Here is a 26152-nt window from a genome sequence, read left to right as displayed (position 1 = left end):
TAACACCGTCATGCCCAGTTCACCTTTTAGTCAACAAACTGCAGCAACTTGCACGGCATCAGAGTGATGATGTCAGTCCCCGTATTTCGAAGAGGTGTCATGGCTGCAACTTTGTTTTCGCGCCCACCTCGACATTCAGTCGAACATAACGTGCCTGATCCGCGGCCCAGTCGTATGTCTCTCACCGGAGGTGTCCCTTCAGCTTGTCAGGATTTATCAATGGAAAAACAAAATTAAAATAGCAATTAATTTCCACAGAGATGCAATCACGGGAGACGTGGTAATTGCGAGCTGCTCTGATGTGTTTTCAGAGTGAGGCATTGTATTTTGTATTATTATTATTTTGTCCTTGCTTGGAGGCATTCCACGAGCTGCAGCCTTGTGCTGTAATCTCACACATCAGACTCGTGGCAACAAATCATAGACTCAGATGCCATCAGTATGGAAACATGGCACCTCAAAAATAGCAACAGAGAGGGAGAGAGAGGAGGATGGCGGTGGTGGTGGTGGTGGGGAGGGGGGTGGTAAAAGTAGTGATGGTCCATCTTTCAACACATCACTACCACAATCGAGCTGTCAGGGAAGATGAATAATGATGATATAGAAAAACAATTAAGTACTTTGTGCCCACAGGACTAAGTAATTTACACTCCTGCTTAACTGCAACGCAAGCGAAATCCAAATTCCCAACGAAACTAGGTAGAACTCCGGTTTGTTGTGCTGTTGTTGTTGTCTCTCATGCACGCCCACACCAAACACCGACACACACACACACTGATGCAAACAACTACATACATGCATACACACAAGGGTGGGGGCTGAGAAGAGGATGAGAGAAAAAGAGCAAGAGAGAGAGAAAATTAGCAAAAAGTCCTCTTACAATGAAAAGCGTTTCCATTAGATAGTGGCCTGTTTTAAAGATGCTTATCAGAATATGAGTCTCAGGAAATAGCTGGCTATTTATTTTACTGTGGCTGCTCACTTTGCCTCGGCTCTTGATAAAGCATTTTGTTTTAATTAGACACATTTCCACACTCCAGCAGGGATGACCTCTTATTATGGTGAAGTGGGCCTGCTTAGCAGAGCAGGCAGCCAGGAACAAGCTCCTCCATGCATCTCAATCATTCCTCATCCATGCTCATCTCAGGGGCCCGGGACCAAATCAAAGGAGTCACTATTAAGCAGAACCAAATTGTTTAACGCAGTAATCTCCTGCATATTTTTCATTCCTTCCCCCATTTGCAATTGGAAATGAGACATGGTGAAAAATATGATGCAACGTTTTGCATACTAATAAGGGACCTTGGATATCCTTATCCTTCACGCTTATGGAGGATAGGATATGTTCCACAACAATGAGAAACACATTTTCTGACTCATGAGTGTTACAGAGAGAATAAGACAATCACTTTATCCGTAGTATCTGTAAAGGAGGAAAGAGGAGGCAAATCCTGACAACTGGCTGCGATGGGTTGGATTACTGTTCCACCTTAGCTCACTGTTTGATACCGGCTATTTACAGTTGCGAGGAGCAGGCTTGCAGAACTGAAACATGATTTTAGGGCTTATGAGCCCTGTTAAACACAGAGAGAGAACAACATATTCAGTCAGCATGCTGCATCTGCTACTTCCTGCTTTGCACCAATATAAAAACAGTTGACTCGTACCAAGATACCAGATGCATGTGGGTGAGGGAAAACCATTGCCAGATACACCAACAAAATATTGTCGGACTGCAGCCAATCTGACATTTGCTTCTGGACGTGAGACAGAAATCATTGGGCTCTTTGACAGAGAGAGCTCGTGCTCTCCTCGTGTGTCACCTCATCTCATTTGGTTACTTCCAAGTCAGAGAGGGAAAAGAGGAAGAAGATAGATAGAGGACAAAGCAATTATATCCACCATTACATGCCATCACGCCTGATCTCCTAGGTATGAGAGGGGGAGCGCCGTGAGGCAGAGGGTGAGACTGATGAGAGCTTACCAGCAGCTTGAGACCTGCTCTGCTCCAGACAGGGATTTAGGTCTTCTGCCCGCCTGTCTGTCCATAAGGTAGCATACCATCGCAGTGATACCTTAATCCAGCCTGGCCTTTCACATGGGGCCCCAGCCTGTGGCTCGTCCAGATATGAAATGTAAATGGGGGATTGAAGATGTCAATAGGGAAATGCCAGAATCACAGACTGACATAGTCATTAGCTCTACCATTTTAGTTCCTGGTGCCACAAGCAGAAAAAAAAATGACACACACGAGAAATCTGTGACAGAGGTAAATCCAGAAAGGCTGTCTTTACTGACAAACTTTACGTGCAAACACACATAAGCAATGACCACATGAACATGCTCATAAGTGTCAATGTAACCGACAGAATCACAAACCGAACAACAGACAAAATAATCTGTATTATGCTAATCATTTTCTTCACACGGCCCATATGGTCCATATTGATCACCAGCAATTACATGAGATATTTCCAAGAAGAATAATTTATGTTTTCACAGCTGGACTTCATCAGGTTTTGCAGCGTAATATGAAGGTTGTAACTGAGCTGCTGTGAGCCCCCTCTTCCTGTGGGCAGATCGGGAGGCCAGAGAGCAACATCTACTACGGCATTTGGATGCTTACACCAGGTCCTTCAATCATTCTTTGCTTTGCCAAAAGATTAAAATTCAAATTAGATTAATTCAAAGTTTCATTTCTTAATCATGAATTATTCACCAATGAAATAGCTCTAAAGCAGCACCAAATGTATCCCGTAGGAGTTCTGGGCTATCATTATCTATAAAAATGATATTAAAAATGTACATCTAGCCCGAGGAATGCCTTTAAGATTCTGTTCTCCCAAAGACATTTCTGAGATGTATCGCATTTGCAACAACTTTCACCGAATGCATGCAAAGCAGGTGTAACTGTAACTCTAAATGCAATGAAATGCGGATCAATTTCAGACATGCGATGAAGAAACACGAGCTCCAGAATGAATTGATTCTGTGAATACCCAGAAACTCTGTTGCAAACTACATCAAGTGATGCTTTCAAAACAAAATAAACAAGAATGCGAAATTACTTCCTGGAATGAAGGTCGCCATGGCGCTGCAAAGGAAATATATGAGATCTCCATATTTGAATTGGGGATTTCTGACTCCTTTAGCCTCTTTTAGTCACTGAGGGAAAACAATAGCGAAGACCGCAAACGCTTTGGTGACCGTGAGGGAGGATCCTCATCAGCAGTCTTTATCCATCAAATCACATATATTTTTTGGGTTCAACAAGTTCATACAGGACACATGGCGTGGTAAATGTTTTTTGGCGCAAAAGTATTCAGAGACAGCCAAAACATCCCAAGACTCCTAAGGGTTAAAACCTTGAGTTTGAAGGTTGCTGGGCGACAAGAGCCATGCGTAAATCCTCCGCAGGCCAGACCGTCTCATTTCAGTTGAGTCTTCGCAGTGTCAAACGGCTGCGACGGGACACACCTTCGTACACAACTTCCTCTTAAGGATACAGCCCCTGATTTAGGACACAGCTTTTGTCAGGTCAGGTGTGACAGATTTCACAACTGTGAAAGATAAAGTCAAGTAACTTTACAGGTGTGTAACTGGTGGGCCGACCCACTAGAACTGAGTAGTCATGATAATGTAGTAATGACTACTGAGTCCTCATTGGTCGGAGCGTCATCATGTTGACGGGTGTAGCGGCTGCTGTGACCTCCTGTCAGATGGACTAGTTTTCTCCTTAATAACATAATTGCTTATCTCACTTTCTTACACCTCGTTTATTTCAATACAGGCCTACCATTGTCCACTGTGTGGGGAAGCAAAGATCACTAGTCAGTTATCTTCTTGCACAATGTCCTTTTTTTTTACTCCACTTAATTTCAGTGAGATGTTCTCGAGCATGCAATGTTTGATTTTTTTAAGTCACAACCACTAGAGTACTTGTAATGTATCAAACCAACAGGCCATCGATCCCTGGCTGACCTCATCTCAAGTTTCTTTCTTCAGGTGCAACAGAAACCACAAGAAAGAAGACAACAACAGAGATGCCCCAGTGGTCGACCTTGTCTGTCCATGAACATGACATGTGTGCTCTCTCTCTCAGTCTCTCACAGGTCATCATATGCACATCGGAGTACAGAAAACCAGTCTTACACTTCCCTTTTTCTCTCCACCTCTATGTCGCAGCCTTTAGTTTTCTCTTTTTCATGTCTGTGCCTGTGTGTGTGTGTGTATGCATCTAAATGTCTAAGAGAACACATCAGGATTTCCTCCCCAGGGAGCCATGACCAGCCAAAACCCTCCTAAGATCCTTAGAAATGCTGCTATTTTCGTGCAGCCTGCCCTGGCATGTGGCCCGTGCTGCACACCAAACATTGCTGATGGCAGGGAGTCACCAGCATGAGTTCCAGATTCATCCTCGGGAGCACGGATCCTTGCTCTTGCTTTCAGGCTTTTCTGTTTCTTTTTTTTTTCTTTTTCTAAGAGACAAACATGTTTTTGCAAGATTTTTGTGGTCACAGGAAATGTCAAAAAAAAAAAATTATTTAGTTGTGGTTGCCGCTTTCTAGGGGATATGGGAAAATTGCAGCGCAAGGCTTCCCTCAATGTAACTGAAGCTTAAAATGGAACCAAAATGTCACCGTTGTAATAGCTAATGTCTCCAGGTCTTTTTTATTCCAGGGTGTGTTTTTTTAGGCTACGCCCACACTACTATGTTTTCATTTTAAACAAAAAAGATCTAGACAAGCGTTTTAGGTCCATATCAGAAACTATCTCCGTCCGTACTGTCACACCTGAAAACACACACATACACGACTATTCCATTCAGTAAGCAGACTGTCTACTCTGCAGTTGATTAGTCGCACAAAATACTTTGAACGAGGAACGACAAAGACAGTTTGTAGAGTTAAAATGCAGAATTTAACTGCACAACTGCTGCTAGCAAAGACAAGGTCAGTAACACTTGTAATTCATTATCAATGTTGCTTTCACCACTGGTAGTCGAGGCTGATAAGACCTAATCGGGGAGCGAGAGAGGGCGTCCACCTCATTGTTTCCAAAGGTCTCCAGACTACAACGCAACCCCGGAGTTCTCAAACTACAACGGGCCCAGCAGCATTTCCAAAAGTCTCTGTTTTAGGTGCATGAAAACTCCAGAGTGGTGTGGAAGGCAGGTGATCTAAAATGTAGTAGTGTGGACGTTGCCTTAATCTCCTCTTGATCTTTTTGTCTTTGTTGGAGAAAAACAACAAATTTTTAGTTATGGATTTGCAGCGACGACTCCACTGTCTGTGGTGTGGCAGTGATTTAAGAACAAAATTAAATATTAAAAGAAATAATAATAATTATTCAGACTTTTAAAGTAACTTACAATGTAATGAGAGACAGTGGTAACAATGCCCCCAGCCTGTGCAGTGGTGCTAACTTCCTACCTTGATATGACATGTATTCAAGCCGTGTCTGCGGTATTGATGAATCTCCCACATTTAGGAGCCATGAGAGGTAGTGCACCATTACTCGGCACCCCCATCCTCTCAGCTCATGTGAATGATGGCTGAACCCAGCGATGTTAAATCACACCTGGATTCTGCTATTGCCAGAGTGCTCCTCTGAGCCCAGAAGGCTAATGAAGTTTGAATGAGTTCCTCTGCAGGAAAATGAAATATAACTCGGACTTGTTTGAATGATGTGTACAAAAGCGGCCCTGCAGTGCCCAGGAGGGTGGGCATTACACCCCCGAACATGTACGCGGGGTTGAAAATGAATAATATAATAGTCTGTCTCTGTGGATGCACCCTTGCTTTTGTGTGTTGTCCTTTTTTTGTTGATTCTTTTGGCTAATTACCAACTGCACTCTCAGTGGTAAATTACAATGTCAGTAATTTAAAAAAAAGGGTGTTAGGGACACCCAGTGTGTCTCTGCATGACTTGTTAGAGCTCTGTAAAATGGCAGTTAAATGTTTATGAAGCACGTCAACACAGGGGTTGGCTCTGCAGCAGCATGTCAGACAATGGCCAAGTTCAGCTGGATGGCAGCACATGCACATCCACGCTCTCCGCACCCCCACAACACGTATTATTTAGTGCCATTACCAGGAAACAGAGAGAATGGGCATTTAATTGGCCTTTTAATTGCAGTGTAAATCGGAGTGGCGAACCCAACCATCAAAGCGTAATCTTCCCCTGAACCGTGGTCCATCTGAGGCACCAGTTAGCTTGCACGCTTCTTTGTATGGAGCAGATGGAGAAGCATGTTGGAATAGATCCTGCACTTCAACATCCTGCTTCCCCATATAAACTAATGATACTGGGGTCTCGGTGAGTAACCCACTGAGGCTGGTTCAAATTGTAGCATCAGTCTGCAAAGGCGTAAAAACCATTGAGGTCTGCACTGAACCAGAGCAGTCCAGAATGGGTGGTGATTCCTTCCATGTCTTTTCAACCATTAAAAAAGCTCATCACATTTCCAATACTCTAAAATATGATTTTTTTTTTTTTTTTTTTTTTGCTCTGATAACAGACAAAGGCACAGGGGGAGATCAAGCTTTCTCTGTATGAAAAGTAGCGGGTTTTATATTTGCGTGTGTTTGTGTGTGTACATTTTTAGTGATAGGGAGTCATTCTGAAAAAGTCATAGAATCTCCTCAGTTCGCAGCAGCGAGGCAGTGTTCGATTTCTCCTCAATTCTCCAGTGACAGACAGAATAACCTGCCAGTCAGCCAGTCCATCCTGTCCACCTGCAGAAGTGTTGATTTGTCTGTAAGCCGCCCAAGGCTGATTGATTCCTGAGTGAAAGCTTCAGGCGTTTGATTGACAACACATGATTACTGTTCACACATGACTGCTGTTTGCCAGACTGCAGGCCTCATCACGTTATGACCACCAGATAGGAGAGCAGCAAACATTAAGGCACTGTACGTCCCTCCGTGAATGTGACACCATCACATTTGCTCAAGAATGTTTTGCATTCTAAGAGTGAGTGTGGTCTGTTAAGCTCCAATATTTAACATTGTAATTTCCTTTGAAAAAAAAAAAAAAAAAAGGAAAAAAAAGCTATTTAATGCGAAATCCATGAGGCCATATTCCTAATGTAGCATGAAGCTAGCTTCCCTCTGAGAGTATAGAGTTAATGGCGCCACGACCCAATGAGACATCACAGACGCAAAAAAAAGGGGGGAAATACACATTTCCCTTTGTTAGAAAAAGACTTGAGCAGCTTGAGACCTACAGCTGTACATATTTGTTTGGGATTTCTGCAGGGAGTTAATGGCTGCGTCGCATCATGTGTGTTTTGTCATGGATAAAAGAAGAAGCAGTGTACATCTCTTGACAGTGAAGTAAATTATCCATTTCTAATGTCCCAATGCACCTCCTGCCCCCTGTGGAGTAGATAGAATTGGATCATAATTGAATCACTCGCAGCAATTATGATGGCATGCCCTTGGCTATACAGTAGGACGCTGGCATGATGACACAGTGTCACGCGCAACTACAAACACGCACTTAACAAGCAACGCATTCGCACAAGCCCACAAACGCGCTGTGGCACTTGTGTGAGTTGACTCCAGCCCACACAGAAAATCTCTTCACTTTCAAAGCCTAACCTTTAAACCGCCATGAGCATGATCTGAAGATGACTGCTCTTTGCATGTTGACGTTCAAACTTCATCCAGAAATAGATATTTGCGTCTCAGATGTTCCAGCGGCGGGAAGTGCTGTACCTCCGTGCTTGCTACACGATAGCACCGATGATGTCGAGGCAGCAGCATGAAAAGGAGAAAGCTGGTTAGCCTCAGATAAATGCAGCCCTTTTAGCTCAAACTCACCACCTCTTCGTTTAACCCTACCCATCCTCCAAGCAGCGAGACATCCCCAATCACCTAGAGTTTTAAGGTTGCCAAGCAACAACTGCTCATAAGTGCTGTACACAGGCCGTACGGCTGTGCCTGCTCTGCTTGTTCACACAGATGTGACCAGCTGGGAAGAGCAGAGGCCAGAGGCAAATACATTTCTTAGCAAAAGGAAAAACTGTGTGTGGCTCGGTGTGTGTTAGAAATATTTTTTTTATAGCTCACATGGCATGGAGGATAAATAAAAACCTACTGTGTCTAAATATCTTATTTCCGAACACTTCCAGCAGACAAATAATAACAGGCATTTGTGATACGGGACACGCAATTTATCTGAGCCAAATGAAATGAAGGAACCTCTCCTTTCAAATTAGCATAGGATTTTTGGTTAAGAGCAAACAGGCAGCTGCATTAAGTACAGAACCTTTAGATTAACATAATTGCCTGGGCAATTACGCTAAAAGTGTGGAGCGAGTCTTTTTTGAAGTAAGCAAGATCTTGTTTTAGGAGATTGAATTTGCTAATTCAGTTACAGGCCACTATCTTGAGCAGTGGCACTGACCCTGTGTTATGCCAAGGTGCTGGCTGCAGAAAGAGGGTGATGGGCGGGCGTGTCATGAAATTAAAACTGGAGGGTAAATACTCATCCATTACATTTCCTGACACTCAGGGCCCCTTAGACTTGATATATGCCACATACTCAATAGCTATAATGTTAAATTACAGCTTAAATGACATTTAATGTTCAAGTTACTTGCTTGGAAACAGGAGAAGCATTATTCTAAATGCATAAATTTGATTGTCTGACTATAACACATGGATTAAGGAATTTAATTTTAAGTTTATTGAAGCTTAAGCGACATATGGGGTATTCGAATAGAATTTAGAGCTGATAAATAAAAACACAATAATTAAAGCATTTGGCTTACTATGTTGTTCCAGCCCTGTGGAAGTATAAATGACTGTGGGTGAATAAAAGGTATTCCTGACTGAAAACGCAGTGGGGTGTAAGATGACTTGAGGTGTGTTTTTGTTTCTCTGAGTGTGTGTTGAGTGTGACTGCGCACGAGTCCGTGGCTGACAGAACGGGCTGACAGGTATATTTGTTTGTCTTGGCCCCTGGCTGTGACCTTGGCTCCCTCTTTGGTTTGTTCAGCGTGAAACCAAATCCCTTAATCAATCCTTTAAACTGCCCTCACCTTTTCCACCATTAAAGCAATTATGCTTTAGTGGCCACCAGGTTTTCAAACCCGATAATAAGGGGGGTGTGGGGGTGTGTGCGTGCGGGGGGGGGGGGGGGGGGGGGGGGGGGATTGGGGGGGCCCTGAGACTCCGTTGTCTCAGGGCCTGTGGAGCAAATAAAGAAGGATTTACACAGAATATGTTATACCTCCAGCCAGGATTGGTATACAATCCCTATATATAATAAATAGGCAAAATATTCAACATATAAAAATCAGCTTCTTGCAGCTTCCAGACTTGCAGTAAAAAATAATAACATTATACAAACATACATATCTGCTTCTGTGTATGAAAAAACCCATATCCATTCTGATTGAAAGTTGTTTCCTGAAAGGCCACAGTGTCAATAGGACACCAACATTACTGTAATAAGACAGATAAGAGTAAATGCTCAGGATACTTATTCTCTCATCCCCTGGCTGACTACTTTTTCTTTTTCCCCCTGCAGTAAAATCCACAAGAGTAGATCCCAGATATTCGAGACTGAGGCTGGTGTTGACATAGGAGACTCAGAGTCCCCAGGTTGGTACCAAAGTACATCACAAACTTGCAGAATTTCTTTGGAAATGCAGCCATCTGAAGAGGATTTCCCTTTGAAATCAAAAACACAAGGAAGTTTGCATCTGAACTTGAAAAAAACAACAACAAAAAAACAAAGGAAGCAAGAAATGTGAAAAGGTCAGCGATCTAAATAAATGGACAAAATTCAAAAGAGGGATGACTTTATCCCTTTGCGTTTGCAACAGTGAATCTTTCCACAGCTGAGACAACATGTAATACAACCCCAGTTGCCTCTTATCTCTTTCAGATCCCCTCATACAGATGAAAACTCATGCTTGACCACCCATAGCAAAATGACTATACTGCAAAAACAGATGTGGACTTCAAATATATTCATTTCACACATTTGCAGATACTGCTTCACATTTAGCATTTTGAAATCTTCCTTCACTGCGACGTAGCTGATGCATAAGTGTGCGTCTGACCTCCGCTGACCTCTGCCCTTCGCGGTTCATGTGACTTATATTGACTCTGAGGATGACTGCCCCTGCTAACTGCACATCAGTGTGTCCGCTCACACAAAGGCCTGCTCGGCTGTTATCAAAAGTCAGATCTGGCTCTGACTACAATCCATTTCCCTCGTGGCTCTGGGTCTCCTTTGCCACCTCATGACAGCAGCTTTTCCAGCTCATTTCACCTGAGATAGCCACGTCACGCTGAAGACGGAGGACATCTCCGCAGTGACCCTGCTTCAATCAGCAACGCTTTATTTGATTGAGTTCTGTAGCACTGCAAACAAGGAAGACCAGATGACATTGTATCCTTGTAAATAGAAACTAAGGAGACCCCACTCTGAGGCAGTGAGGTCTAAAGGGCACGCCAAGGTGAAGTGTTTTGCTTGATGAGCTTTTAAAAGTCAGTCCGGGTCCAAATCTCTTGAAAGGCTCATTTAACCCTGATCCTCCTCCTCCTGAAATGGCAATTTGATTTGTCCGGTGGTTAATGTAGGAGAGGGCCCTAATGTAATTTGAAGGCAGGTGGGGATTGTTGGTGGGGGAGACACGGGCAGAAATTATTTTAAGTAAAACTCCACAAAAGACTTGGGTGCTTTACAGTTCACTGCCTGCTGGCCAAAGGAGGATTGAGGACATCTCAGGCTGATCAGTGCATCCTCTGATGGGACCAACAAAAGGCACCAGTCTTTGGCTTTATCTCGCCAAGCAGGAGGACTTTGTTAGCCACACCATAATAAACTGAATGCAGGCAGGCACTGGGCTCTAATTGAATTTTCTGGCTTGGTAGCTCAGCTGCTCACCTGCTACTATACCATTGTTACCCAACAGAGTCCATCTTTACTGACCTAGATACTGCTGCCTCCATCTACTCTTCCAACCTGATGAAGCCACCACTCCTCTACCACAGTGTTTGAAAACAATGGAGAGCTGACTAGTGCTGGGCATTAACCTGTTACAGTCATATGATTACATTTTTCCTGTAATGAGTACTGTAAGGGACTGTTTGAAAATTACTTGTGCAAGGAGGGGAGATAAAACCCAGTACTGTCACATTTGACTAAGCAACACCATCCACAGCAGTATTAATATTTTATTTTGACCCTTGCCTTGACTACATAAAAACTACGAAACTACAAAACTACTCCCACAAATAGCTAAATGTAATAGTATTTGTACAACTTGATTCACCAATGATAGCTAAAAGCAGCAAAGAATTTAAGACGGTGTACTCTTACTGTAATTTATTACTTTTAATGCTAATGCAATAACCTTTTTCTTTTTTCTTTTTGATTTTTATGATTTTTTTCATTTATCTGCCAAGGAAATTAAATAAAATATATATCTGGGGTGAGAAAAAATTGAACACCCTCCCCTGCTCTTACATAAAGGTACATCACCCTTCCCCCTTTCTCATCATCCCTTCCTAATAATTTTTATACAGTCCCTTAGGTATTACAACTTAAAGTCCTGTAATTACTTACAGTTACTAAATACACTAACACTCCATTTATGACATTTCAGGGGTAAGCATGGTTATTATCTTCACTGGAGTTTGTTGAAGGTTGAAATTAGTTTCTGTGCGTTTGGTGGAGAGATATTGTGTGGTCTTAGCTAGGTTGCTAATGTCAGCCACTGGTAAACACGTTTTTTTGTATTGTAGAGTGTGTGAACTGTGAGGACAGATGTGGCGTGCTGTGTGCGGTCAACAGGGCTAACGTTAAGCTAGCTGTTGATGCTCAGAAACTACCTTTAAATCGCAAGCTGATGTCTTGTTGAGCCAAAATTTCTATTTCTGTTAATACAAAAGGTATGACTTGTGGGTGTTGAGGCTTAGAAAGGCACCTTCAGCACCGTTGGGCTGAGCAATGAAAGTTATGTACAGTAACTGTTACTTTTGCTGTAGAGTAATGAGTAAAGTAATTAAATAATAATAATCGACATTTCCTCTGGTAGCAGGTAAACTTTACTTTGAAGTTAACTACTAATTCAATTTAATTTATTCTGATTACTTGAAATGATAAAATATGTAAATTTAAAAAAATGCAACAGCAGTTATTCTAAAGATGGATACAGATAAAAGGGATATGAACAGACAGACAGACAGAGAGACAGACAGTTGGCTCCAAAAACCCCACCATCAAAGAAAAGTAAAAACTCTGGTGAAGAGTGCTTGACCTTCAGCGAGCCAAGGTTACAATCCTGAGCACAGCTGTTGAGAGGCTGACGGTTTACTCACTGAATTAATGATACAAGTCAAGGTCAAGTGCTAAGTGATTATGCACCCCATATGCAGCCAGGGGAAAAAAACATGCTGCAAATTCCTTTACACCTGGAGACGTGATTATGCATGATTCCTAAGTCACATTTAGTTTATTCTCTCCCCCGAGCGGGCTGAAAGAGCAGCGGGAGCAGGAACCAGCAGAAGAGGTACTTATGGCACGTACGCATTCGCTGCATGTCTGTGAAAGCTTTGTTTTTCTGTTGGCAGTTTGGAGCCCAGCAGAGTGTGAGGAGATCGGTCACAGAGGCAGAGCAACATCCTGAAAATATGTCATCAGTAGCTTGCCGCTGTTAATTGAAGATGTTAGTGCAGTGGAGTGGGTAATGACATAGGAACCTTCTTGTTCTGCCACAGATGGACTCCAGACCCACACACACACATATATATATATACTGCACTTCACACACCATGAGCATCCCACATCCATCCTTTCCAGCTTTTTTACCAAACATAACATGATGGTGAAGGGTACACCAAGACCACCTCAGTCTCAAAAAGCTTACATAGACTGAGCAGAGTGAGATCAAAAGAGATAATGATATGATTCCTGATTTACATATTCATGAAAGGTCTAAGATTCATGTATTAATTTTAAAATGTTTTCACCAAAACCAAAATCATTAAATTCTTGGAAATATATCAATACATGATGAAAGGGAATGTTTAAAAATTAGAACTATTTGTCTGACACAATCAGGCTCCCACAATGCCCCCTAGAGGTCAGCATCAGTATGACGGGAGAAGAAAGAAGCAGCTCTGCAAGTAAGAAAATGTTGTGGTAGTTTTTAAAACCCTGTGAATAGAGTTTGCCACTTCTCATTCAAATGCAATGAGAAATATTGTGATTCTCATGAGCAAGTGACACTGAAACTTCTCCACATAGATGACATGTCCTTAGGTAACTTATCCCCCTTGACAGATTTCCCCCAAAAATATCTCTGCCTCCACATTGGGAATGCAAGGCTCCATCACTGATATGTCAGTGTTCAGTTCTCAGTAGCCCTCACCCAGACCCAATGACTCTTTAAACTCCTCTGCTCAGTGAAAAACTTCATCCTGATTACCAAAGCTTTTTCAGAGGACGAGTATGATGCTGCTGTCACTCACGCAGAAACTCAAAAGAAAATCACTTGATGAAAGCTGTAATTCAATCAGCAACTATACTTCATCTGTGTCACTGCCAGCAGCAGCAGCAGCAGCAGCGGCAGCAGCAGCGGCAGCAGCGGCAGCGGCAGCAGCCTCCCACCAGGCATGGCATGCCTGGTGTTTATATGGCAGGAACAGGGTGCTAAGGATTCCAGCAAACAAACCTGCCTGATCCTCATCTGAATAGAGGCTGATTATCTCCACATGCAGCCCCAGCGTGTTGTGAATACACGGCCAGTGGAAGTCTACCAGAGCCCCGAAGCTTTACAGGAAAACCGACAGACATCTCCACCACCCTACTGCTCCCACCAAAATCACCAGGAGCTTTAATTAGACACACACCTCGCGCTCCCTCTTCCTCCCTCTAGGACTCTCTTGCTTGATTTGCTTGGATCTCTTACAGGCAAGTGACTTTTGTTTTTGCTGATAACACCTCTGGGGGGGGGGGGTCTTGTAAGAGCACAGAAATAGTTCGATCTACCAAATAACACACACACAAAAAAAAAACAACATGCACATGCCACATGGCACCATCACCCCTGCTGTGCTGCTCTGGGTGTCCTGTCACACTGGTAGGGATACAGAGGAGGGGGGGCACACTAATGCACAGCCATCAGTGGTGATGACAGCCCGTCTTTAGGCTGTAATGAAGCGAGGAAGAGAGTAATGAACTCCACACATAGGCCAAACTTACAACAGAAGTAGAACAGGATGCGCACACACACACGCACACACACAAAGGCAGTGAAATGGAGATAGAAAGAGGGGGGAGGTAATAGATAACAAGGCTGAGGTGTGACAAAAGAGTGCGTTAACCACGAGACCTTATCCAAGGAATGACAGAGGAACACACCCCCCGTTAATGCTCTCTCAACAATAGTCTCCTCTCCATTTCGGGCCATTCCGCTCACTTTCCTGAGACTTGGATTCACATCATCTGAGTGCAAACCTGAATGAGGCCGACTGAAGCCAGCTCTAATAGGAATGTTTGAAGGATAAATAGCAGCTACCAAGCCATCTCTTTTTAGATAACAATGCACACAGATGCATAAGTGTCCAACCGAAGTGCTTGTTTTTGGCTTCCTGACTGGGCAGGCTGGGCTGGAAGGAGGATGAGAGACGTTTGGCTACGGCAGTCGTTTAATGCTGCCTATGTACGCAGGCAGGCGTAGTGATGTGGCACGGGAGAAATTACTCTATCACAAGACTTTTTTTTTTTTTTTTTTCTTTCCCTCCAGCGGATTTTCATTCTTAATCAAAAAGCTCATTACAGCACATGCAGGCTGGTTTGTCCTTTATGTCCTGCAGAAATGTGATATGGCCACCTCCAGAAGTCGATGCAATTATTGACAAGCAAGACAGGAAAAAAAAAAAAGCAACATGGCTTCAACACATTTCCACCAGTTGTGAAACCTTAAACATTTACTACTGCTTTTTGTAGTTTTCTCTGCAGTTCTATTTGATTTCTCATTACTCCCAGAGTAACAGAATGAAAGCCACAGGCGATAATGAAGCCTTTTTGTTCTGGCCCGCAGCTCTGATGGTCATTTTCTGCAGTTTCCTAAAGAAAGTCATTCCATATTGGGTTCCATTCACCAAAATGGCCCATCATCGTAATGCAATATATAACCCTTGCCCCAAATTTCCCTCTTGTAGTCCCCTAGAAACCTGCTATGTTTTTTATCAAACAGCCCCTGGAGGCAGTGATAATGCGCCTAATGTATAGCACTGTTGCAGTGAGCCACTGTGGAAAACAAGAAAAACAGAGCAGAAAGCTGAACAATGACGTTTGTAGAAAATTACTTTCTAATTGAGGCATATGCCATGGACATGACAGATAAATTAGCCATTGTCAAGGCATTCAGCTGTGGTGCGTCACTTACAGCTTGTGTGTTATTTGTCTGAGCATTCCAGCTGAATGTTTTGTTTGTGGTTGTGACTGTCTGTATGCTGATGTTTATCCCGCATTCACTTTCCAATTGAGGAACAAAGACGAATGCAAACTACATTTTACTGCCTCCACTTAACCAGCATAACTAATGCTCCTCTTAATATTAAAGAGCGATTTGCCCCAAAGGTTAATTTCCAACAAGTCCCCCAACCTGAACAGCCACACAGGTCTTTTTCAGCCCTCTGATTCAACCTATAGGAGTGTCTCCTGAAATTGTGGCCCTATGGCGGCAGACGTAGCATTCCTTATCAATAATAAACACGCACACTGTAATGACAGCGGTGTACTGTTCCTTTGTCGTCGTGTTTGCTAATAGACGGTCATGGCTTAGTTAGGTTTAGGCACTAAAACTGCCTGGTTAGGTTTAGGAAAAGATTGTGGTTTGGGTTAAAATAAGTACCTCCTTAACATTAGACCAGCTTTGTTGTCATGGTTACAATAATAACAGTGTGGTCATGGATAGAAGGAACAACATAAAGTGCTACTTTGATGACTCCTCCAGCCACCCCACCCCCCTCCTAACAAGGACTTTGTCGCTATATACTCTCCCTTTGCTCCTGTCATAATCACTAAGGTTACTAGATGTTGCTTAAGAACAAAATGTAACTATGGGTCATAATAACCTGCTGCACAAACAACCTCTGGGATAGTTTTTTTTTTTTTTTTTTACAGGAGAACAGTTTAATTTCATGCCTGAATTCAAATCAAATTTTATGAGCAACTCAATGGCGTCAGTATTTTGTCATGAACCAGAGAATAAACCTAAAACCAACTGAGACATTGATACCGCAGTGACTGATCAGTAGTCACACACTACATAAAGCAAAAGGAGACAAAAATGCAGATACAATAACACTGACATAACATTGTAAATCCTGTCTGCGCCTGTGTGAAATGCAGTTTCTAGTGTACAAAGGAAGCATAAAACAAAGAACAGAAAAAGAAAGGGCTGCTTTTGGTCTCTTTCACATTCAGTGAGGATGCTACATTGCAGGACTCTGCTGAAGAGCTGCTTAGGCCCTGCAACATGTATGTCACTGTCTCTTGCCTTTTTTGCATGATGTAGTATTTGTAATGAGCAAACAACCTTTAACTGTCAGGATTGACGAGAAATGTGATTTTAAGTATAAATAATTGTCAAAATAAAAAACGACTGCATCATTTCATTTAGAAAATCATAAAAAAACATGTAATACATTTTCATTCCAAATATATATATATATATATATATATATATATATATATATGTACTTTTTTTGTGATTTCTATATGAGTCTGAGAGATTATATGAGATTTCAGTCAGAGTGGTCACTTTTGCATTTCATTTTCACTGAAATAAATATAAAAGGATGATGATGTGATTTTTGTTGGGTCTTGTACCAAACGAGAACGTTGCTTTATGTCTGAAGAATATGATTTGTAGGATGGGGCATCTCTGTAGCATCACAATGCTTCATTTATGGCGTGCTGTGACACATTTGACCTTTATCAAACATGTTGCACTTGGTCAAATTGCGATTTCGATTATATTTTGATAGATTTTTCAGACTTAATTCCTTTGGTAAGTTGGTTAGGTAATCTTTTCCAAACAACTGCAGTCACTTTTGAGAAATGTATTCAAACACTTCCAAAGAGGTACAAGAGTGTGTGGGCCATCTGTACTCAGAAACAACTGGAAAACAACAAGTTTTCCAGACTATGATACTGATGTGTTCAGTTGTTTTAGGAGGAAGAACGGGTGTGTGCCGCTCATTAAGGAGAGACACAACAAACTTGTGTATAGGAGTGTTTTCTTGTTCCTTTCTCTTAACAGATGGTGACGCAGCCTATTGTGCCATGAGTCTACCCAACAAACTTCTGAACAACTGGGCTGGGTTTAAACAGCGAGTGCAGACTGCTTTGGTGGAACTTGCAGAACAAACAGAAGCTTTGTGAAACTGAGCCAAACTTGTGAGGCGATGCAGCTGTTCGGGTGGACCAACTGCAGGCTCGTGGGGGTTCGTTTGGGAGAGGTGAACATCATCACACGAGCCAGAGCTGCTCCATTGTTGCCTTTCTTACCTTCTGATGAGCAGTTTTTGGATTTGTGTACCAACCGTCATGAAATTGTTCTTCCTCTCTAGACTATTTGTCTAGTGTTCTTTGAGTGTTAATACAAAAAAAGGCTCTGAGGGAGCAATGGCTTCTGTAACACCATATAATGAGACAACTGCGCTGAAAAGAGATGATGGAAAGGTGAGAATCAGTCACATGTAGTTTTCATTGTTAAATAAATACCGAGGAGGCGCCAACATCCCTCAACAACCTCATCTCGTACCCGCTAGCTGGGCCCTTGTTGATACCCAGCCCACAGTCCCTCAGTGGGAGCTGTCGAGTCCCAGTCAGAGCTGCCAGGCATGTGTCTCTAAATGGAAGTAAGTGTAATTACAGGATGACGAAGGCAGGTAGCAGCCAGCCAGGCAATCATTTTCCCTGATTGAGACAGAAAGTTAAGGTCTGAAAGGCCATCGGAGTGTGAGCCCACGGCAGGTGCAATCTGATGCCTCAATAAACCTGGCTGAAATTAGAAACTTTGTGTTCCATGCTGCACGGCTCCTGGACGTGGGAGTGATTCTTTCATTGATGTGCGGAGCCTGAGCTGGTGTGATGATATCTTCTTTAATGTCAACACGGCTCTCCTGTGTCTTGAGTTTCCACTCCCCACTGCAACATTAATCACTTTGAAACAGGCAAAGCTTGGCTGCGTGAGAGCCAAGTTATTCGATGCATAGGACATAATTGAATTTATTTATTTATCCAAAGCAATAATGGAATGTATTTCCCAGGCGAGATGTGAGTGTTGCATTTCACTGAACAGAGCAGGAGATTTACTGTGCATCAGTACAATTACAAACATCCCGACAAAATTCGGACGTCAGAGTGAACACACATTTTGAATTAATTTATTTTTTTTTTCTGCACATTCTGAGTAACTGCAATAATGCAGTGTTTTGTAGCTAATTAATCATGACTTGTCTTTGTTCCAGAAGAATAAGTACACCTTAGGCAATATAAATCATTCCTGTCGGAGATTGACACTGATCGTACTAATCCCTTTATTTATGTATTCCTCATCTAATCCTAGAGCAGGTACTCTGTCAACACTTCTCATACAGACTGTTCCTTTGGTATAAAGTAGTTCCACTGAAAACTGTTCACAGTAAAATCTGAGGATTACCTAGAAACATTGTTGCTGGAAACAGACTCTGCTGGAGATTTATTTTATACAGTCATTGTTACAAATTATTGTCTATCCGCTGTATTAAAGTGCTGGTGGGAATCAACAAAGTAAGACGAAACTATAAATATTTGCATGGCTGGACGGGTTCTTACTGGAGAAAAGTAAGTTTCTTTTTGTTTTTGTAATATGGATGGAGTGATCCTTTAATCCACAAACATTAGAGGTCCCATATTGTATTCAGTGAGATTCCCATGTCTTTTTTCATTATAAAGCAGGTCTAGGTTCAACATTAATACAGTGAAAGTGTCAAAGTGCTCAGTCCACAGAGAAATGCTCACAGCCTGTATTCAGAAACTGAGCCTACAATGAGTCGTCAGTACTTCTGAAACTTTGTGATGTCATAACAAAGCAGTCACCGCTTTCAGCCATGCCTCAAGCCCAACCCACCTGGACCCACCTTCCTTGCAGGTTTTTGTTTCTCTGAGTGTTTACCTGAAATCTGCTATATTTTTATTTGATCACTCAGACAACAGTCCACCAATCAGAAGAGAGGCTCCAGGGAAAAGCCTGAGAGAGGAGAAAGAAAAATTGAGATGGTTTTTGGTTACAAATACATCTTCATATGGATATCAACACTTCAAATAAAACACAGCAAAAGTGTAAAATATGGGACCTTTAACAAAAGAGATTTCGCACTACCAAAAGTCAAAACACAAGTTTGGATCCTACTGTCACTCTCATATTGTCTATGCTTTCTGCCCCCCACCCCCTACACGTAAGGCCAATGACTAAGCTAAAAGCCAAAAACCCAGACCAGTCTCTCAACACTGAAAAACATTCATTTAAATGGAAAAGCTGGTCCTAATATAATGCTTTCTTCCTGTCGGTGGAAATTTAAAAGAAAAACACGAAGAAGTCCAACAGCGTTTAGCCATTCCACTTTAGCAGAAAAAATTAATTTTTGATGGAAATGTGCCCAATGTTTGGGAAAGTTCTGTGGGCAGATTAAGAGGTGCACTTAGCATGCACATGGGTGCCGAGAGTGTGAATATGGGTGGCACAGCGGGATGTGAGGGGTGTGGAGAACTCACTGGCATCAGCCATCAGCCTCCCCAGGCGACATATCCTCCTCTACATTAACCCCGTGCTGTGAGATGCACTGCTGATGCTGAGCCTATAATTAATGACGAGAGAGACAGAGAGAGCAAGAGAGAGAAAGAGAAAAAGAGAGAGAGAGAGAAAGAGAGAGCGAGGGAGAGTGAGGAAAGGTTGAGGAGTTTCCAAAATAGTATTTATTTTTCATACAATTGATATTTCCAAATGTCTTTGCCAATTTGCCATTTGTGTTTGAAAAATTCTCCATTTAAAATCAAAATCTTAGTTTGGTCGTTCTTTCGTCAGGCATCTGTCAAAGTGTGCAGAGGGTCATGTTTGTGTGTCATCTACCCCATTAACACACTGCAGCTCCTGGATCAGAAATGGCTTGTTAGCGTTTTCAGTGTTCCAGTTTGACACCAACCAGTACTGAAGCCACCAGGCGCAAGCTGCAAGTTACCTTATTAATAATGTAGCTGAAATACTATAAAATGCTGGGAAGTGTTCACATAATGGGACTGGAGAATGTCATGCAGTTTGTTCAATAGTTGAATATTTTTTTGTTATTCATAAATATGCCAATAGGTAGTTGTGAAATGCCACCGCTTTAACGCAGAAGCACTGCATGGAAAAAATTACAATGATGCTGTTGGCCTGAAAATCCCCTTAAGTCTCCAGATGAGTCAGATTTAATATCTGCCTCTAATATGAGTGTCCAAATGGTTGGAAGTTTTTCAAGGGCTGTATTACTTTCCTTTATCATGAATATTTTACATTACATTACCAACCAGTTTCAACTATTTAGGGATTTAAAATGTATTCTTGTACCTTACAGGCAGCAATTGTTTTCATCAGTCTACATAGGTAAGTAAGTAAGTAAATTTTATTTTTACAGCACTTTTCACAGACATAAATGCTTTAAAGATCAACATAAAACATACATACAAAGGGTTTTTCTTGGCTCTAAATGAGGCGGAGGCGGTACCACCTGCATCATGTGTCCATGATGAAAAAAATCAGCTTCTTAATTCTATAATCCTGCTTTTGATTACAGATTTTTGGTTTTGTTATCTCTAAGTTTGTATTAAAATGTTCTCAAATGCAAAGCCTACTTCAAATTTCTCACTGGGGACAAAATACCTGCAACAATACTACTTGTGCTACAACCACAGGGCTTTAAATTAGTAAACTGCAGATAACTGATCAACTTTTATCTTATAAATAAAGTGCAGAGGAGGAGGATCATGTGCCATCAAGACCGCACTAACACATGGAGCTGATTGATTTAAAAATAAAAGGAGATGGATTCAGATAGAAACTGCGAAGACAAAAATCAAACCCTTTTTGACGTAGAGTGGAAAACACAGATTAAGATCATGAAAGGAAGAGAGACAGAGTTTTTGAACATATATTTATATATATATATAAAATAGCAATGAGGCAAATGTACCGGCAACATTTTCTGCAATAGCTGTCATTCCCAAGAGCAGAAAGGCCTCATGAGCCACGATAATAATGGGCAAGAGAACGATGAAGTTTCAAAGTACCAACTGGGTTTAGAGGAGCTCCGCTTTCATAAAATCAATGTAGCCTGAGGATGAGAGGGGAAATGGGTGCCAAGCATTGCAATGTCTTGATTGCTGTCTGGAAAGGAGCACACTCTGCTGATCAATATTGATTTAGAAAAAAAAGAAAACAGCAGTCACATGCATTTTGTGCTTTTCCTCCATGAAAACATTACACACAAGGAAGAACCTCGTCAATTAACTTCAAGAATCGTGCGCCTTCTGTGTTTTTTCAGCTCCAGCACCTTTTCTAGAAATGACTTGATGATGATCACCTGTCACTGCATATCTTAGTGTGACACTGACAGGCTTCACCTTTCTTGGCCCTCCGAACGCTGCGGGGTTATTGTGCATTTCTGTCCCAAGACAGCACGTGCAGGAAATGCAACATATTAAATATGAGTTTGGTTGTATATATGAGGCAAGGTTAAAAGGCCTAAAAAACATCATTATTCACAGCTTAAGTTGCAGGGGCATGCTATCAAAGAGCAATGAGTTGAGCGCAGTCATGTGAAAAGTAAGGACTTGGTGGTGGTGGTTTTTCATCTTTACCTCCCCATTTTCCAGCGCCAATGAGGAATTCATGCCCTGTGAGCAATTTAACATATCTATACAAATGTGAAGAGACAGATTTGCTATGCACTACTAGAAAGGTTCTGTAAAAAAAAAAAAAACAGAGGATGGGCAATGCAGACACAGTTCACCGATGTGCCACGCTTCCAAGCAAAACACTTTTCAAGTCAAAATAATGAAGAAGCCCCCCCCTCACACCTCAAAACACACACACACACACACACGTGTGCACACCCACACCCACAATAATACAGTACATCAGCTCTAGCTGTCATGTAGACAGCCAGGCAGTGGCATCTATTCACAATCAATTCAGAATGGTCCCTGCCACTTTTATTGAATTTCACATCAACAGAAGGGACAATTAAGATGATGAGTTCTGGTGGGCGGACAGTTGAAGGAAACCATGCCCACCAGCCAAACTGTCCCTCCACAGTGTGCACTGCCTGGTGGGAGGGGGCCGTGTGGGACTGTTAATGTAGGTGGCACATACAGTGGAGACGGCCATGGTGCTGCCTCGCACCAGGACAGTGGGTGAGCAGCCACATCAGGGGTGTGGTCAAAGTTTTGAAGGAGAATAATCCTGAGTGACGAAGAAATCCTTGTTAACTTCCTCTTAGGTGATATTTCAGTGAAACACAGAAGAGCCGTTGGCAGCAATGTGAATTAAAAAAAAAAAAAAAAGAAAACTGAAACAACTGAGACCTGCAATGAAGTCACAAACAGGGCTGCACGATTTGGTGAACAAGTCTCCATGGCACACCAGGAAGCTTGAGTTCTCTTGGTGCCTCCCTCAAGATCCCTCTTTTCTTTTCTTTCCCCACAATCATTCTTTAATGCGTCTGAGTGAGTGAGCAGAGGGTGAAAAAGACCCTCATGAAAAATCCTAAATAATATATATCAACACTGTTTTCTTAATGTGTGGTGCATTCCTTCAGATAAGGCTTTGTTGTGGGACATGTTCGTCAAGTGTTGTGTTGTGTTTGTAAGTTGTTTTTGTCTAACGTTGGTTATCTTCTCTTTACAGGTTGAAACAAACGTGCTAAAATATCCAAGGTGAGCTAAGAAGAAGCTTAAATATTAATAAAGATGTTCTTTTTAATTAAACAGTTTATCATTATTGAATAGTACTTCAGTTCTTTAAAACAAACAAAATAAATCTCAGACAGTAAAGGGTTGAAAATAACCCAGCACTGGTCACAGTGACCTTATCTTTGGGAGAGTGAGCCTGTTGGGTCATTCGTATAAGCCAACATCGCAGGGTCAGTTTGACCAAAAATGTGTTCTGTTGTACAGTGACACTGTGCTAGGTTGTGGAAATGACCCAGTTTTTTGTTTGTTTTTTTTTTACAGGTGCACAGGAGTAAAAAAATACAACGCTCTAATAAAATAGATCAAATAAATGTAACTGAACAATGAAAATGTCCAAATCACTGGAAGCTGTGATTCAGCTCCACACCTTTAACAGTGTTAGTGCTGTTGTCTGTTGTGGTATCGAGCTGGAGCTCCTCACGCAGGTGCCACGCAGCCAAACCCTCTTTCCTCCTCTCTCTCTCTCCCTGGTACACAGTGGCTTTTCAGTTCAAAGTCAGTGTCAACAAAGTGCACAGCTGACCACATGTCCGCAGCAGCTGAACAGAACTTCACCACTGCCAGAAATAGTTCCACGAGAGTAGCTGATGCCTCCTGTGCTGCAGGGTGTGGATCAGTGCACATGGACACTGTGGCAAGTCGTATGTTATGGAGTTGGATGATTTCTTTATGTATCCATGAGGACTTCAAAAACACATCTGATTGTGTTTTGTTTTGCTTGGCTTACAGACTGACTTTCTTTACTGATCAGGGCTTCGATGCATTCATCACACTTCCCTCTGTGCTGTTTAAAGATGGTGATACTAATATGCCATCCTGCCACTTTTTTTTTTTTTTTTTTTTTAACACAGTACTTCTTGCTGCTTTCTCTTTGTTTGGCCACCAGTTCAGCCTCAGCCTGCTCGCTGGTATCCATTCCCACCTGGTCTGCACATCGGACCATGTGACCACACAGCGCACCTGTTCCACTGCCTGGACAGAGGCTGATTGGTCACCTCTTACATGATGAGCAGGCTGAACACAAACAGAGAATATAGTGTCACGTTCACACACATAATGAAATCACAGCCTTTTGCAGTTACATAATCGCACAGGCTGAGTTTGTGATTGCAATAAAATTCATCGTGCAGAACTAGTAACAAAAAAAAAAAGAAGTGACATCACTTTTTCATTTTCATCTCTGATCTCTTCCCAGTCTGCCTCAGTGTGGTTTCTTCTTCATGCCGCAATATTTTGTTGATAGAAATCCATCTGCGGGAACAACAGTGTGCAAACATTTGCATGATATTGCGCATGCAACTAAAACATAAGCATCCAAAACAAAGTAAAAAAAAAAAAAAAAAAAAGGGGCAGTGCATGAAAGAGACAGCTGTCAATATGCAGAGAAATAAAAATCTCTGCTTTGATCATAAAAATAAAATCAACGCACATCTCTTCAGGAGAATTACGATAGTTTAAAGCCACCTTGTGCGACATTGACCTTTCAATAAAACAAAGCCGTTACTGAACAACAGAAACATTCACGTCTTGCCGATATCTGAGATCGGCTACTGAATGAGATCTATCAGTAAAAGATGATGTGTTTATGACCCACAGTATACGGCGCTCCACAAGCACTATTACACTGATATCATGTTTCAACCGGTTGTTATGTCAACCACAGAAATTGAGGACATTGAGAGGCAGCCAACAAACGCAGTGACACAAATATAAAGTGCTAGCCTTGCTTTAATGGTCTGCCCATGAATAGCCGGAGAAAATGGCAACGTAAAAGGCAGTTAAGTGACTTGTCTCTCGGCAAGCCGGGGGCAGAGACACGGGGGCAGAGCAGTGAAAAACAAAGGAAGTCGTTGTCCTGAAACATGGATGTTTGTGTCCAGAGGACAACTCCTGGCCTCAGGGCCTTCATTTTACTCCATTAGGTGAAGTGACCTGGACACGATCGGGGCAAACATGCTGAAAGGACACACTGAGAAAGACAGAGGGAGAAAATAACTTTTTTTTTTTTCCACTTTGTGCAGAGGAACATCGGCCCCTACACAATGGCTGCTGTCTGATGGACTGACCTAAAGGGAGAACTTTTGTATGTGTGTATATGTGTGTGTGTGTGTGTGTGTGTGTGTGTGTGTGTGTGTGTGTGTGTGTGTGTGTCTGTGATGATTTCTTTATGTGGTTGGTATATCAGTCTCTGGAGCGTTGCTGTCACAGATGTGTGACAGAGCTTGAAATGCCCCCCCCCCCCCCGCCAAAAAAAGAAGAAAAAAAGCAAAGGTCTTGTTGGACATGACAAACAGAGATGAAACTCTGGGAGGAACATTCTCTGTGCAACAAAGATCTTGTCTCCACGGTGCATGGCCGTGATCTGGGTGTTGTTTTTACAACATGGCATGTTGCTGTGTTTGTGCCATGCATGTGGGGGGAGCGAGGGGGGGGACGAGGGAGGGGGACATGAGTGTGTGTGGGTGGAAATGGATTCTAATTATTGTTGCATCCTCATTCTGCACTGTGGTTGAGTGGCCGAGTGTGACAGACACAGCTGCGAGGGTATCAGTGGGTGTCTTGGATTGGTGCGAGGCAGGAGGACAAGGTAGCTCTGGGGCTCTGCTTGACACACGACACTGGCCTGATACCCCCCCGCCCTCCACCTCTCTGTCTCCCTCTCGCCATTCAGGCCTCTAGCCTTTTCACTCTGCTCTGATTAATGAGTCTCGTCAGGTACCGTCCGTTGCCACTCACGCCAATTAAGACATTAGGCATTTCCTCATGGCGTCCTGCTCTTAAACAAACAGCAGGACCGCTGGGTCCATCCTCTCTCTCGCTCTCGGCAGACGTCGAGACTCTCGCCCCAATCAGTGTCCTGCTGACCCAGCGGGAGCTACGCTTGTCCTCATTGGGGAGGACAGACAGAGAGAGACGATCTTGAGCTGGGCCTGTTAGCCTCCCACAGCGGAACCCAGCACAGAAAAATGGAGCAATCAAAGCCGAGTGTCAAACAGTCTCTGTGTGACAGACAACCCTCCACAGAGATCTCGTCTTGTTCCCCGCGCTCCAGCCTGCAGGACGCCGCTGCAGGACTGCAGCCAGGTCTGAACCAAAGTCTTAATTGGATCGACCACTAACC

The 26152-nt window shown here is 42.6% G+C and overlaps 1 protein-coding gene across 4 annotated transcripts in view; it reads right to left on the bottom strand.

The window, feature by feature from the left end:
- plxna2 (plexin A2) overlaps window positions 1-26152 on the bottom strand; it is a 298677-nt gene that overhangs the window by 182615 nt on the left and 89910 nt on the right. The window contains exons 1-2 of one of the 4 annotated variants that reach the window (XM_071477214.1): window positions 1985-9036; window positions 24-202 (exon numbers count right to left, since the gene is read on the bottom strand). The exons of 2 other annotated variants lie outside the window; for them this stretch is intronic. The gene's annotated coding sequence lies outside the window, so the exon portion shown is untranslated. Of the gene's footprint in view, window positions 1-23; window positions 9037-26152 lie in introns of those variants that run through there. One more of the 4 variants, XM_071477213.1, reaches the window with a different exon arrangement.

This window comes from Trachinotus anak, unplaced genomic scaffold (assembly GCF_046630095.1).
Source record: "Trachinotus anak isolate AG129_WGS33_773 ecotype Australia unplaced genomic scaffold, CSIRO_AGI_Tana_v1 ptg000004l, whole genome shotgun sequence".
Lineage (NCBI taxonomy): Eukaryota > Metazoa > Chordata > Actinopteri > Carangiformes > Carangidae > Trachinotus > Trachinotus anak.
The sequence above is the reverse complement of the archived record's forward strand: the minus strand, read 5'-3'. Positions and strand labels throughout refer to the sequence as shown.